A 17,085-nucleotide genomic window follows, 5' to 3' on the forward strand; every position below is an offset into this window, starting at 1 on the left:
ACGGGCGCTTAAGAGCTGCGCTCTTAAAAAAAAAGGTGTTTGTGCGTAGCAAGTCTCCGAAAGGTGCAAGCACTTGTTCGCGGTGTTGCTCCATTCGTACAGGTACGATGATTGACTGTTTTCTACCTTCATAGGCAACTCCGCACTGCCATTAGTGTTGTAGTATACTGCTTATAATATTTCGCAATATATAGGCAGTAACATCTGTTGTCCTTTCTGAAGCCGAATATGGCTATTATGCACTGATAGAAAAAGGCTAAAACCTATAAAGTGACGTGGTCAGTGCGTCTCGGCAGAAAAGCACTATGAGTATTGGTTATGTGAGTCTGGGTGCACTTTCATTCTATATTTTCTGATACATTTGATGAGGTCGTCTGTATCCGATGGCTCACGCTTATTTGTGCTCGCCGTATAACCACAGCGATTCCACACAGCCTTGACACCACCTGACGCATGAACCTTCAAAATTCAAGATTCTAGCGATGGCGCACTCAGCGTACTGGACGGAAACAGACTGCGCATAGCAAAAAAAAAAAAGAAGAGATCAGCACCATGCCAACAGCTTTCACCACCGAGCCCGAATCAGCAATGCCTGATCTGATAACCGCCGCTCGCATAAGACGAGAGGACAGCTGATCGAGTGTGAATCAGCAGTTTTCTTCGAATTGATAGGCGTAAAAAGAGGCTCAGTCGCACTTCGAGAACGAGGGTGCGTAATAAAAAAAAAAGTGGTTTCCCCCTCGCCCAATTTTTTTTTCGCCCGATTGCATGGTCCTGCGGCTCTGCAGGGTGTTTTTTTTAAAACAAAGAGCGTCTTTTTGTTGCTGCAGTTTTCGTAATCTGAACAGCTGATTTTCAACAAGAAATAGTAGCCAAATGGTGGTAATGACCCTTAGTTGTCTTATCAGTTTACTACAGGAGCATAGTGAATAACATAGACGAGCTTATCCGTTTGATAGCCATTAAAGGCAGACATCGTAATGGGCACTGAATCTTCGCTCAATCTAACAATTAGTGATAGCGAAGTATCTCCGCGAGGGGACCTAGTGTACGGCAAAGATAGGCCTCGCCTCGGCGGAGGCGTTTTTCTTCTTGTTCACTTGAGATTGCGCTCTAGCGCTCTGTCTATATGTCATGATGCTATTGAAACAGCCTGGTGTAAAATTGTGCTAAGACTTCTATGTTGTTGGGGTGGTTTAAGGAGCGCGGAACTCTGATTCTGGCAGATTGCGGACTTTGTTTGAAGTTGTCTCTGAGGTTTCTGGCGAGGTCATGTTGTTCGGTGGTGATTTCAATCTGCGACACCTGTCGTGGCGTGACAAACCCTGTCACATCGATATTCGTTGCACTGCAAACACTGAAATTAAAAGGGTAGTGGACAGGTCTGGCCTGTTAGAGTGCGCAAACGAACCAACATATCGAGGCAATATCCTAGATGTGTTTTCTAGCTCGCGTTGCTTAAGTTCTGCTAGAATTATACTAGAAATGAGCGATTATTCAACTGTGGATGCCAGAGTTAAAACCACATTTCAGCGATCCTTCTCCTGTGAGAACAGAAAGGCGTTTTTATATGATAAGGCAGACTACGAATGTATAAACAAGAAACTTTTTGATTACCTCCTGTTTTCGAGTGCCTGGAGGAAGAACATAATGTACGTGTAGTAAGGGATACATTCAAATGCAAATTGAATCATATTACGAACGAATATATAGCGAACGTAGATTATTACAAACTTAAGAATCGTAAAAACGTTTGGGTGACCACAGCCACCTTATGATTATTACAAAAAAGAGAATAATTTTTACGCACTACAAGAGAACAAACGGCGAGGATAACTGTGAGGAATTGGCACAATTATTACGTGAATAAAAGCTGAGCAGTAAAATTGCAAGATCAAACTATTTTAAAGGACTAAATCCTATACTGAAAACAAGCCGAATATAACGTTTTTTTTTTGTAAGTACCTAAAAGGGTATGCATCAAGTGGTCTGGGTCTACGGCAAAGATAGGCCTCGCATCCGCGGAGGCATTTTTCTACTTCTGTAATAACCAAGTTGCGACATATGACAAAAAATAGTGACGTGCCCAAATAAATTCTTTCCTTTGTATTTGTACTAGCACGATCAAACACGTTGACGACCCCTGTTGGCTATGTGCCACTTATGGCATCGGTGGAACCGAGCGTACACGGTATCAAAAAAAAAATGTTGTTGGAACAATTCGATGAAACCAAAGCAGTTGGCCCGGGTGGTATGTTATCTCGCGTGCTGAATCACTGCGCAGCGCCAATCCCACTTTATCTTCTCGTGATCTTTACTCAGTCACTCTTCACTTGTGAATTGTCAAATGATTGGAAGATTGCTCACGTTGTGCCAATTCATAAAGGTAGGTCGATAAGGGCGGTCCTATATAATAGGCCCATCTCAATAGCACGTGTTGTATGTAAGGTTATGGAGCACTTTATTTGCGCTGCTATCATGAACCATATGTTAGAGAACAATATTATACTATCGAACAACATGGCTGCCATAGGAGCCTGTGGAATTGTGTGAACTCAACTTGCGGAATTTTATGATCATTTAGAGTCGGAAATTGATGCAGAAAGCCAGATCGATTGCCCATTTTTAGACTTTCGAAAAGCTTCCCATATGGTAACGCACGCTTTTCTGATCTACAAACTCAGCAGATAGGCATAGGTGACGACCTTATCGAATGGATTGAGAATTACCTGTCCCAGCGCTGCCAGTGTGTCGTTCTGCATGGTCTTGTTAGGTGGATGTCACCTCCGCTGTCCCACAGGGCTCTGTACTATATAATAACGACATACATCTAAGTATTGCATCATCCTTAGGCTTATTTGCTGATGACGACGTGGCATACAGAAAAATCTCCTGTGAACAAGACGCGACAGTGCTTCAGAGCAACTTGGAGAGAATATATGACTGGCGTAACCAATGGAGCATATGTCTGAACGCTAAAAAGTGCCTTCATGTGTGCTTCAATACGAAAAGAAAACCGCAGATAGATAACTACACTATTAACAAAGATGGCATTACCACCGTCGATGTATATAAATATTTAGGTATCATGTTATCTGCTGATTGTTCAGGGAATGCACATGTCAATGAAATAGTAGCCGAAGCTTAAAAGCTCGTTGAGCTTTGTTGCTTTGTTGAGTGAAACTTAAAATGTCGTGAGTTTGAGCTAAAGCGGAATGCGTTTAGAATATGTGTGGGACCCACATTAGATTATGCCTGCCCTGACTGAGATCCATCGTAAACTATGATTTTCAAATAGAATGTATTCAAAGCTGAGTGGCCAGGTGTGAGCTGGGCAGATATAGAACAGACAGTGTCACAAAGAGGAAGCAATAATTCACTTGGGAATCCTTGTATTTACGCCGAAGAAAACTAAGGTTAAATATCTTTTTTTTTCAAATATTTTGCAATAACGTTGGAATTTATAAGGACACTTACCTAAAGAAACCATTTTATATAATCTCAAGCGCTACGATCACACCGTAAAAATACGTGAGTATCTGACCAGGGCGTGCCTGCTAGCTAGATTTTTTTCCCAAAAATTGCATAGCGCAATGGCAAAAGCTGCCTGAAGAGCAAGCGCGTTGCCAAAATGAAGAGTTGTTTATATTGATGCCGTAACGCCCGACGGCGATGCGTGGTTGTTATAGCATAAATAAAAATAAAGTATGAAGTATTACAATGCACTAGTTCTGTATGCGTTCGACAATACGGAAACTTTCGGTGTCTGGCATGGCCGTGTTTCAGAAGCGGCGAAGCACTGTATGCCCTAGTAGACTTTGGAGCTGCGCGTCCTTCTAAAGCATTATGTTTCACTTAAGAAGAAGACAAAACCATCCGCTGCAGGCTACCTTGCGACTCTCTTCGACCTGAGACTCTCTTCTAACATGGTTACCTGGGCACAAACGCATATTTATCAATGAGGTGGCAGACAGCTTGGCCAAGGCTTCAATCAGCGGCCCGGTGCTTTCCCTTGTTCCAACGATGGGTTTTATTACGTCTGTCAGGTTAGGAAGCTACATCCTTTTAACACCAAAATCAAATCTTAAATCATCGTTGGAACTACACCACTTACCACCGTTGGAGCAGGAAATTTTGCAAAACAAGACAAATGGAGATCACATTCAGGAGACTACGTTGTCGAGTGCCTGCTCTAAATTTTTACATGCACCAATCTGGTCTGGCAATATCCCCATTGTGCCGTTTTTGCGACTCATTAGAGAGGATTAAGCACTACTTACTGGATTGCCGGCGTTTCTCCTCCATGAAAAAAATCACATTAGAAATTACAGTGCGACAGCTCGGCCTGCCATTGAACACTCCGGTACTGCTGTCTTTCGGAGCGTCTGTGGTTGGGCACTTACACAGGAATGTGTGCTTCGCCTTAAAAAATTTATTATTGAATCAAACCGATTTTATTGGTGACCGTATTGTTCTTTTCATTCCTCCTCTATTGTCTCGTTTATATTATACATAATTTTTTTCTCTTCATTGAATAACAGTCTACCGAACCGTTTTGAATTTTCCTCAGTTAAATTTATGCAACAGAATTATAGATTTTTAAATTCATTTTCTGAACACATAAGGAAAGTCTACCCGACTCTTGGCCGATCCCTGTGAGTGGGTATACGCCAAACTCATCAATGACATCATCATCATCATCATCATCATCAACTTCTTCTTCTTCTTCTTCTTCGAATTCCTTCTCGTCACCTACGTGAGCTACTCAAACACAAGTTTCTACATGCGTTTTACCGAAGAATTCAAGCCATGAAGAAATGTTCATCTTACTCCTCGCGGCCACATTACTACGAACAGTTGAATAATCGTTGTAAAGCGACTGCACTGGTCACATTCTCCCCGTGCTTGAAACACACCAGAAAATGCATTTTGAGGTACAGCTCTTACGAACTCAGTTGTATCGATCTCGCATATCATGTTGACTTCGTTGACTACGCCACTGCTATATCAGGGCTCCCCACTGCTTGAACTCACGAGCTCACAAAGAAAACAAGGTGGTTCATTTACGGGTTCACTCCATCTAGCCCTCAAATGAATCCAAATAATTTGGAGAGCTACGAAGCATTCGAGTTTTCTACGCGAATTAAAAGTTTGGTGTTTCGCGGCATACCGATGCCCGCGTACTTCTGGAAGCGACCCCTCCACCTGCACTTCGATGTCATGTGCTGGATATCGAATCGTCGCTGCTTGCTTTCCTTTAATTAGTAAAGGCAAGGCGCCGAAGACCACTACTCAAGAAGAACACGTGTACCTGGTCGCCGTCTCAGGTTTGCCAGTCTCCAGTGGCGCTGGTCCTGTCGTTTGCGTTCTTCTTGAGTCATGGTCTTCTGCGCCTTGGCTTTACAGTAAATTCAAGCGTGAACCAACCAGCCCAAGAAAGAGTTTTACTCGCTTTCCTTTACAAGACGGTGAACATGCATGGGGGGATAGTCGAGCTTCCGCTTCCCACGCCTCACCTCTCCGCCGATGTCGCTCTTCGCCGTCACATAACATAGCTCGCTATGTTGGCTATACACTGCCTTTAAGGATCCCTGGAGCGGCTTTGCAACTACAGGTTTCGCGCATTTATCTTTGGCTTTTCGCCGAGCCTTGGGTTTCCATACCCACAAGGATAAAATACTGCAGAGGTTGACCATGCATTGGAAGGCAGTTTCAGCTTTCCGCCGAGATCTGCTGTTCAGTAACGAACATTTCATTTATCAGCTCTCGATGACGTCTTCTGAACAAAAAATGAGCAAGTAGGCAACTGTCCCGCCTGTGTGCTCAAGTCGCAGGAAAATACATCCTGTTGTTGTGTCCAAGTGCACCTGCTTTGCAGCTCTGGGCTGATTTGGTAGCGCTATCATTTTGAATTTCTCATATGCCATGCCTTAGCCAGTTTTACTGCCTGTGAGTTAAGTTCGAATAGGGTGATTACGTCGCTGTGTACGTATTCTGGCGACCCAAGCTCTGCCGGCGTCTGTCATCATGGCATCAGCCATTAAATTTAGGCCTCTCTCTTTTCTGATAGCTTTAACTGTCCACATACCGTACATCTAAATTGCCACTATCCCTTTGTTTTTTTTTGAAAAAAAAAACGTTCGGGTAAATTCGAGGATGTGCTATGCTAACATCGTCCATGAGTGATTTTTTTTTATGTAAACGATCAGCATCAAACCAGGCGGAGCGCCTCTTTGTTTTGCGGGCCACCATATAGTTCCTCTGCCAGCCAAATGCTGTCTGGCTTGCGGTGCTCTCTGCCTGACCTGACTGGAGGCGTACAAAATAAGAAGAGAGACAGCACTTTCTAGAAAAAAAGAAACAAAAAAGCTAAACTGCTTGTGAGCCATGGTCGTCAACTGCAGTTCAAGTTCGGTGTGTGCATGTAATGCTCGTTACACGGCGATATCTACTGTATGGTCTTAGTACAAGCCCATGTGTAATTCCTCTTGCTTAAATAGGCCGCATGCGAATCGTCAGAAGGTGGCACGAACATTTCACTGGCCTTCTCGTTTCAGCGGTGGCACTACGATGGATCGGCGAAAGTGCTATTTTGAAGATTTTCTGAATTTGATCTCTTTTAGGACTCCACCGCTAACATTCTCTAAAAGTTACGGCGCGGATTTTTCATAGAGCGCAGGCACAGCTATATTGAAGATACAGTGAATGGGATCAGCTATAAGACTATCTCTCGCCATGCGCAATTAACTTTATGTAAAAATGAGTGCTTAACATGAACATATTGGTGATACGTCAGAGGTTAAAAGTTTTCTTCTGTCTTCTCTGCATCGGTGCATGGAAGAGCGGGATATATGCGTTAAAAGGAATTATGGCGCCTAACGCAAATATACATATGCACGGGCGCACAGTTTACTCAAGCCGATGGCACGATGGAAGGTATTGATCGTGCGCAGCCGGTGCCAGCAAAATCAAAGGAGAAATAATGGCAAACATTTACCTTCAAACGCAGACGTGCTTTCACTCAGGGGCAGATATTCGTACTGTCGTCACGACCATCACTAGCCCAAACACACACCAAAAAAAGACGTTAATTTTTCGCGCAGAATCGCCGCTTGTATTTGTTTCGAGTTTATCAAAACCTATCGCTTCTTTTGTTATCGCAGAAATGTTAGCAGTACTCAAACGTACATAAAAAGGTGGCTTCTTGTGTTCGGCAGAGACATGTTTTAAAGCTCTTTAGCGTTCTTTCAGGCAACTACGAATAGTCCTTCAGTGTGGCAAAGCACACACTAAGAACGCGCGTTATCAGAAGGGGCACTCCGAAGGGTGTAAACTTTGCTATGCTGATAACGCGCGTGCCGTTCGTTGCTGGAAAGTTCCGGGCTCGCAGCGTTAAAGAAAGGAAACGCATCAAGGCAGATGACGATTATCGTTGTGTGGCAGAAGGGGCACGCCAAAGGGTGTAAACAGTTCTTAGAGTGTATTTCATTGTGCATGTCTTGAACTTCCTCTAGTCAGAAGTCGCGATTTATGTAACATACTGAAGTGCCGGATACTGAAGAAAATTAAGCATCTGGAGGACCACAGACAACTTGCTGTAAGCTTTCGCCGCTCCGTCAGAGGCCGTATTTCATCATGATGTTACAGTGAAAGTGTGAGTGCGCGCTGTCGTCAAAGAAAAGATGTCATGAGATGGCAGGCATACAATTAGTTCCTTTAAGACCCGAGCTTTTAATGAGACTTCAAGATCGAATGAAGGTGATGATCTGCATAATAAATTTTATCACCAGGCACGAATACCTGCAATGAACCTGCCCACACAATGAACGCAGCACAGTGGACTGTCTCGTCAACTGTGCTGCTAAGCTTACAAATGGTAGACGGTTAATAGACGTTGCTCAAAACCAAATCACTGACGCTGGTTTTCCGGAAATACCGCCACACTACGCTATTAATTCTCCCATTACTGCTTTTAAAAAACGCGCGTCTTCTTCTTCGGACATTTCTTAATAACTAGTGATTACGTAGTGAATGTACTGTCGTTCATTGCAAAAAAAAGTATTTGAACAACACAATTAGGCACCGCCAGTGATCCACCGAGCTGTTGCGCCGCTCATTGCATTAGTTGACAACCTGCCAAGCAGCGTACGACTTTCCATCTATGCGGACGACATCTGCATTTGGACATAGGTGTAGCACGACTTCAGCTTCGCGCTCGGCTTCAGAAAGGCAGCCACAATGGCACCTTGCTACCTTCGTCAACAAGCACATGAAATTTAATGCGGAAAGTGCGTAATGGTCACAGTCCCGAGGAAGTCGATGTCTATTTACGGCATATCTATTCACGGACAACTTATACCACCCAGCAGAAATCCCAGGTTCTTGGGAGTCGTAATTGACAGAAACCTGTGTTGGACTCCGCACGTGAATTACGTGAAAAAGCAGCTGAGTGCTATCTGTCATCTGTTCAGGTTCCTTGTAGAAAAACGTTGGGGATACACGCCATGTTAAAGCTGTACATGACGTTGTTCGTTGGATTCCTGCGGCACAGGCTGCCTGCAATATCCGGCATCTGCAAGACTAACCTGCGTACGATTCAGAGCATTCATGCTCAAGCACTTAAGATATGTCTTGGCTTGCCACGCTGTGAATCAACGGCTGAAACCACTGCCATTACGCAGGATTACCCAATCACGACGCACATTACCGTTGAGACAATGCGTATGCATCTCAGACATTATGCTACGACGCCTTCCCTCCACCAAAATGCTAACCAAGATCTTTCAGCTGTTACTTGAGACGGGTTATATATCTGCGGAATCAAATATAGCAAAGGTCATTCCACTTCGTAAAACAGGCAGTAGGCACTTTCCACCCAACTATCGTCTCAGGTTGCTAGCTAGTATCTCATGAAAACGTCTCGAGCAAATCTTATTTGAAAATATTCCTACCTTTCTCGAATCTAATTCCTTCTTCACTCACTCGCAACATTCTTTTTCGCAAGACTTATTCATGCGAAACACCGCTAATATCGTTTACACGTCATCTGCGTGCCATTCTAGATCGTTCTTCTCTAACGGACTGCGTATGTCCAGATTTTTTAAGTGCCTTTGAAAAGGTATGTCATAATCTGCTAATGTATAAATTACGTAAGATTAGCCTTGGTCGCCAGTTACTTTGCTTAAGTGTTTTCCGTGCGGTCGTTCTCAGTTCGTTTCTGCTAACAGCGTCGACTCTCCCTCTAGTCTTTTTTCCTCGGGCATGCCGCAAGGCTCAGTGTATGCACCGCTACTATTTCTGATCTATATTATTGAGTGCAATGGTCTGGACTCCTTGTATTGCACCTCATATTCATGTCTTTGCTGACGGCTGCGTAATAACTCAAGAAGTAACTAGTAGCCATGATACAGCCCCTATTTAATCTGACCTTCATGCTATCGGTACAGTGGGCAAAATATGACGCATGGCATTAAACATAAGTAAATGCAGATCAACGCGGGTATCTCGATGTAATAACGCCCTACCTTTCTATTATAACAATAACATCCTGCTCGATTGTGTTTCATGTTATAAATACCTCAGTGTTCACCTCTCAGCTGACCTTATCTTAAAGACAGACGTTGCACACGTAGTAAATAACGCTAACAGATCGTTAGGTTACATCAGACGCAATTTTTCACGTGCGCGACAGTCTATCAAACTAATGCTCCGCAAGACACTTATCCAGCCAAAACTCGAGTACGCGGCCTCAGCTTGGGATCCTAGTCAGCGTAATTACATTTATTCAGTAGAAATGGTGCAGAACAATTGCACGCGATTCATATTATTCAACTACAACCGGACAGCCAGCATCACCACAATGAAGTCTAAACGGCGGTTAGCACCCTCAGTAGCATTAACGCGTAAACATTTGCGGCTCTCTGTTCTGGAGCGCAGCTCTCAGGCGCCCGTTCCTGCAATCCCCGTCGGTGTCGGTGTTGTCCCTATTAACGGACGGAGCGAACAAAAACAGCGAAGGGTGAAAGCGGAGAGAATGAGAAGAGGCTAGAGGAGGAGGAGGGAGCAGCGGAACTATGAGGCAGAAAGCTGAGGAGGAGGGCATAGCGAAAGAATGAGAAGAAAAGCGTAGTGCCGCGAAAGACTGCTTTGCAGTGACGGTGGCTACGAGATGGCTCCAGAGTAGCGCGCGCTATTGGCATGGAAACAAAGCGCTGAATGAGCGGAGGCCTGTCTGCAGCGGCTGCTGTGTATGGCATCCACGCGTCGCCCATGCGTCGCCTCTCGCGATGTTCTGATTAGCGAGGCGGTCGCGCCACGTTTCGCTGCATTTGCAACGTGGAGCACCAGGCATATTGACCGCGCCAGCCGATATATCGCGAAATGAAAACACGTATGCAGGTGTGCTCAAATTTCGCATTACGGAGTATCGTAATCGTTCGTTATCTTAGTTTAAGATCTATCATCATGCTGTATTATGAAACAAGCTTCTTTCAGCACCACATTACATACAATCTAGGCTTGATCACCTACACAATGTTGGCAATCCGTCCTGTAGATCGTACTCATTATACACTCATTCGTCTCACGGACGCCTGATAAATGGAATCACTTCCCCGTAACTGTTGCCTCCATAACTGATAACTATTTTAAAGAAACATTACGCGACATTTCATTTAGAGCATTCTTGTTTTCCCGTTGTTCATATCTAATGTTTGAATGATCTTCCTGCTATGAATTGTGCACACTGATTCTTTGTCTCTTATGTACCTTAGATTAGGTAATCTATGTACGTTGAAATACGTTGTCTGAATAATTAGAAATAATATTTATGTACTGTGGTTTGTGACTAGTTAAAATTGTATCATACTAGTATAGTCTTGTTTTTTCCTGCTGCTACAGTGCATATTTATGTTCAACTAACTCCGTACTCCCTTCTGTGATGCCATTAGGACTGATGGAATAATAAATAAATAAATAAATAAGAGTTTACTGGGAAAATAACTTTCACACAAATGTTAGAGAGAGCTTACTACAAGGTTGCCTGTCAGCTAAATCTTTACTCAGAAATTGGCATGGATTGGCATCGCAAGCCCTATGACGGCTTCTATTGAGAGGTGGGGCTGTAATTCACTTTGCGGAGTAACAGTGGCTTGTACGCGGAAAAGCACTCCTTATTATCGTGATACATTTCGCTAGTCTTTGAGTGGCGATGGAGAATCGGCGCAGCGAAAAAATCGTAGTTCACGGTAAGCTATTGATTGTTTACGGAACTACAGCATCCGCCCAATACTAAGGCCTTAGCCAAACAAGTAAATAAGCGCAATAAAAGGCACAGACAGGTAAAAGGGAGACAAAGACAAGTGCTACTCACAACTGTTGAATGACAGGGAAGGACTGCACATATATATATATATATATATATATATATATATATATATATATATATATATATATATATATATATATATATATCCTCGAGCCACGTATGCACATACAGGGCAATATTGTTACGGTGGAAAAAGAGGACGAGGCCATCGACGGTGAAGAGGACGAGGTGGCAAGAGCCTCTCGGGATTTGTGACATCTGTATACATACGCTTTGTCAATACAACCTGTAAATAGTTTTATACTCGTGACATTTTGGTGAACGTGCGGGGTACGCGTCTTGACCACTGAGCTCCGCAGCGGGCGTCTCAGACAGCCTGGACCCAGCCTTCCAGTGGAAGGCACCGCATCTGCAGCTGCAATGCTGACTACGCATACCCAGTACGTTGCTCTACCTCAGCCGCAAGACCCCGGCAAGTTCACCGGCCTCGATGATGTTAACGTGGCAGAACGGTTGAAGATGTATGAGCGCGTCAGCAAGGTGAGCAGGTGGGATCCAACAATAATGCTGACCAATCTCGTGTTCTACCTCGACGGAACACTGCTAACGAGGTTTTACTCACACGAGGAAGAGCTGACCAGCTGCGACTTGTTCAAAGAAAAGCTGCCCGAAGTTTTTGGCAATCCGACCGGTCGACAACTAGCCGCCAACTCGCCACGGGTGCCCAAATTGCTACCGAGTCGCATGTCTCCTACATTCAGGACATCCTAGCCCTCTGTCATAAAATCGACTCGTCCATGCCAGAGGCAGAGAAGGTTGGACACATTAGCAAAGGCATCGCGGACGACGCATTCAACCTGCTGGTCTTTAGAAACTTATCGACTGTCGACGCCATCATGAAGGAATGCCGCCGTTTCGGGCAGGTGAAAAGTCGCCGTATATACAATCAGTACACGGCTTCGAAATACTGCAGCGACCTCTTCCTGTACCAAACCCACCGACCAATATAGCTGGCCACCTCCAAGCGAAAAAATTAACCCGAATTGCACGCCGCGAACCCGAAACAGCGTTTTCTGCCTCGCCTCAACAGACGTCTTGAAACAACACTGCTGAGGCGATATCGCTGCTCCAGTCCGTGGTTCGCCAGGAAATCGCTAATATGGGTCTTTCCAGTGCCTGCTCCTCGAGTCGCCCTGACACCCACCCTGCACCTATGACTCGGTCCTATCGCAGTCCACTTCACAGTGTCCGTTATCTCTACACTGCCAGGAATCCATCGGACTGGCGTACACATGACCACAGGCCGATATATTTCTGCTGCGGTCGAATCGGTCACGTTTCCCGTCATTGCCGGAGCCGTCGGCCATCGCATCCTCGAAACACCTTCCGGAATTCAAGTTCGCCCCGAAGTTCCTCACCCTGTAGCTTCTGCGACGCTTCCGACGCCACTACCTCGACTCACCACTATGCTCGCTCGCCCTTACCTCAACGTCACTAGCCACGTCCACTCCAGCTTCACCGCTCGCCCTCGCCGACTTACTCAGGACTGTCCCAGCAGGAAAACTAGGCAATGCGGCACCTCGAGGTGGTGCTGAATTGCCCGAATCGCCGCAATATCCTCCTTGACGCTGTTAACAAGACATAACCTTCTTGACGTCCATGTTGATGGCACACCCGTAACAGCACTTAGAGATACAGGAGCACACATATCGATTATGACCAGTCGCCTACGCCGTTATTCAAAGAAAATTGTTACGCCTGCCGTTAATCGGTTCGTACGAATCGCCGACGGAAGCACGGTGACCGTGGTCGGAATGTGTACTGCACGTGTGAGCATTTCTAGCCGCCATAATGTCGTCCTTTTCACTGCGCTTGACCAATGCCCCCATGACCTCATACTAGGTCTAGACTTCCTCTCTGCCCATTCAGCGCTCATCTACTGTTCCCCAAGTACTGTGCGTCATGACCTGCCTCTAGTGGACGTTCATCCGACATCACACGAAATTCGCCTAAGACCGAGTGATTTTGTTCCCGTTCCACCACATGTGTTGACATACATCGACATGTCGCTTTCTACGCCAGTGCCCGATGGCGATTACATCTCCGCTCCCGTATCTGCAGTCGTCCTCACGCGCAACGTTACTGTCCCGCATGCAATCCTGCGGATCACATACAATCGCACGTATCTCCCTGTGGTAAATTTCGGGCTCGCTAGGCCAATTCCGCCTAAAGATATAACCCTGGCTACAATCACTGCTTTTGAAGTAGTTGCGTTGAGGCTTTTGCCGTCGACGCTTCCTCTGAGCCTTTCCGGTGTGATAAATGTACTGACAACGACATTAGGAAAATGATTGCCCAGAATCTCACTCCTACGGAGACTGAACAGCTCTGCAGTCTATTGCTTCCCTACAAGGATATATTCGACTTGAACAACCGACCTTTAGTCCAGACGTCCCTTGTCAAACATCGAATTCATACAAGCGATAATCCACCCATCCATCGGCGACCCTAACGAGTCTCAGGCTTCGGAGCGTCACGTCATTCAAACGGAAGTAGACAAGATGCTAACGAAAGACATCATTGAGCCATCGTCAAGTCCCTGGGCATCCCCTGTCGTGCTGGTCAAAAAGAAGGACGGCTTATGGAGATTCTGCGTCGATTACCGCCACCTCAACCGCATCACGAAGAAGGACGTCTACCCACTACCTCGTATTGCTGACGCCCTTGATTACCTATACGGGGCCCCATATTTTTCGTCTATAGATCTGCGGTCCAGATATTGGAAAATCGCTGTCGATGAACTCGATCGTGAAAAGACCGCCTTTATAAGACCTGATGGTCTTTACCACTTCAAAGCTATGCCTTTTGGGCTATGCAACGCTACGGCAACCTTTGAGCGTATGATGGACTCATTACTCCAAGGCTGCAAGTGGTCGACTTGTCTGTGCTACCTAGATGATGTTCTTGTGTTTTCGCCCTCAATCAGCACACACATTGAGCGCCTTACAGCTGTACTGGCCGTTTTTCGCAAGGCCGGTCTACAGCTCAACTCCAAGAAATGTAACTTCAGCCACCGTGAGATTACTGTTCTTGGGCATGTCGTAAATGCGACTGGCATCCGACCGGACCCAGAGAAAATTCGCGCCGTGGAAGAGTTCCCTGTTCCACGGTCCGCAAAAGATGTCCGAAGTTTCGTGGGCCTTTTCTCTTACTTCCGCCGCTTTGTTAAAAATTTTGCCACCATAGCACGCCCTTTCACAGATCTGCTGAAGAAAAGTGTGCCGTTTTCATGGGGACCCTCTCAGGGCACCGCTTTTTCTCGTCTTACCACCATGCTCACCACTTCACCGATTTTAGGACACTTCGCTACTTCAGCCCCTTCAGAGGTGCGTACCGATGCCAGTGGCCATGGAATCGGTGCCGTCTTGGCAAAAGTTCAACACGGCTATGAAGGTGTCATCGCGTACGCTAGCCGTCTTTTGTCCCCTGCGGAGCGGAACTACTCTATTACCGAGCGTGAATGCCTGGCCGTTCTGTGGGCAGTGGCGAAATTGTGCCCCTGTTTATACAGCAGTACCTTTCCTATTGTAAAGGACTACCATGCCCTCTGTTGGTTTTCGTCCTTAAAAGATCCCACAGGGAGGCTTGGACGATGGGCTCTGCGGCTGCAGGAGTATTCCTATTCGGTGGTATATAGGTCTGGTGGCCTCCACAAGGACGCCGACTGCTTGTCCCGCTACCCTGTACACACGCCGGCCAACACCGACATGGACCCTTCCGCAAGTGTTTTTTTCGTTTCCAAGCTTTTGGACATTGCCAACCAGCAACGCCGTGACGCTACTTTGAGGACCCTCATTGACCGAATGGAATCTATTCCTACTGAACAATCATCACGGTGCTTCGTCCTCAACGACGGGATATTGTACCGACGCAGTTTTCATCCTGACGGTGCTTCCCTTCTCCTTGTCATTCCTCAACACCTCCGCTCCACCGTGCTTCAGGAACTTCATGACGCCCCAATGGCCGGGAACCTTTGGTTTGCTCGCACTTACGACCGCGTGCGCGCCGCTTCTACTGGCCCGGCCTCGCTCGCTCCGTGCGGCGCTATGTCTCTGCTTGCTAGGCCTGTCAACATCGCAAAAAGCCAGCAACGCTTCCTGCCGGGTACTTACAGCCGATCGACATTACACCTGAGCCGTTCTTTCGCGTCAGTTTGGATCTCCTTGGCCCTTTCCCCGAGTCCAGCTCTGGCAACAGGTGGATAGCTGTCGCTACTGATTACGCGACGCGATATGCCATCACTCGAGCACTTCCCACGAGCTGCACAACTGACATCACAATGCGTTGGCGGGCTAGTTGGTGCGAATCCATGAATACTTTGTTAAGCGCAAAAAGACTGACACAAGAAAGACGACAGGACAAGAGTTGAGAGTAGCGCCTTGTCCTGTCGTCTTTCTTGTGTCAGTCTTTTTGCGCTTAACAAAGTATTCATGCACAACTGACGTCGCAGATTTCCTCCTCTGCGATATCATTTTAGTGGTGCCCCACGACAGCTCCTTAGTGACCGTGGCCGCACTTCCCTCTACGAAGTCGTCGCCGATATGCTACGCTCATGTTCTACCAAGCACAAATTGGCTACCTCCTATCATCCCTAGGCCAACGGCCTTACTGAGCAACTTAATCGGACCATTACAGACATGCTCTCGAAATACGTTTCACCCGACCACAAGGACTGCGATGTAGCTCTCCCTTATATGACGTTCGCCTATAATTCATCACGCCACGATACAGCTGGGTATTCCCCCTTTTACTTACTCTTCGGTCGTGACCCTGTGTTACCATTGGACACTTCACTTCCCTCGATAGAGGATTCGAGGAACGAGGATGCCCGCGACGCCATCGCCCACGCTGACCATGCGCACCAGCTTGCCCATACTCGTCTGTTGGCATCGCACGAATCTCAACGGCACGCTTACAATCGCCGCCATCGCGACACATATTTTTCACCAGGCTCTCTCGTGCTACTTTGGTCACCTTGCCGCCGAGTGGGGCTCTTCGAGAGAGAGAGAGATACTTTATTGCTCAGTTAATCGGCGTTATGGCAGGTCTGGGTGAAGCCCTCAGTCCAGGGCTCCACTGGCTCTTGCGGCTCGCTGAGCTTGGTCCAGGAGGGCCAATTGGCTCCCCTGATCCACGCTTGCGAGTAGTGCCTCCCACTGCCGTACGAAGTCTGTGACGCTTAGAAAAGGTGAATTGACATTGGTTGGCCGCGCCGTACATTCCCACGTTATGTGGGCCAGCGTGGGTTTTGCGCCGCACCACGGGCAGGTGTCGGCGTAATGTGTCGGGTGCTTCTTGTGTAAGAGGTTTAGGTGTGGGTATGAATTTGTTTGTATGCGACGCCAGCCTTTTGCTTGTCTTCTATTTAGTTTACAGTGCGGAGGGCCGTAGGTCCGTCTCGCCCTCCTCTGATTCTCTAATATATCGCGCACTGTGGACAGCGGTTCCTCTAGGGTTCTGGCCGCTGCTCGGTCGTTGCTTCCTCGAGCTATGCGGTCTGCCCTTTCGTTCCCGTCGAGTCCGTTGTGCGCGGGGCACAATGTAATGCCGTGGTCCAGGTCCAGACGTGAGCCGAGTATTCTTCGGGCGTTGCGGGGTAGCATTCCCCGCATGAAGGGTCGACACGTTGCCTGCGAGTCTGTAAGCACATGAGCTGACTGACCCTTGAAGTCGGCGTCTCGTATCGCCAGCGCTATTGC

The sequence above is a fragment of the Dermacentor variabilis genome, chromosome 4 (assembly GCF_050947875.1).
Source record: "Dermacentor variabilis isolate Ectoservices chromosome 4, ASM5094787v1, whole genome shotgun sequence".
Lineage (NCBI taxonomy): Eukaryota > Metazoa > Arthropoda > Arachnida > Ixodida > Ixodidae > Dermacentor > Dermacentor variabilis.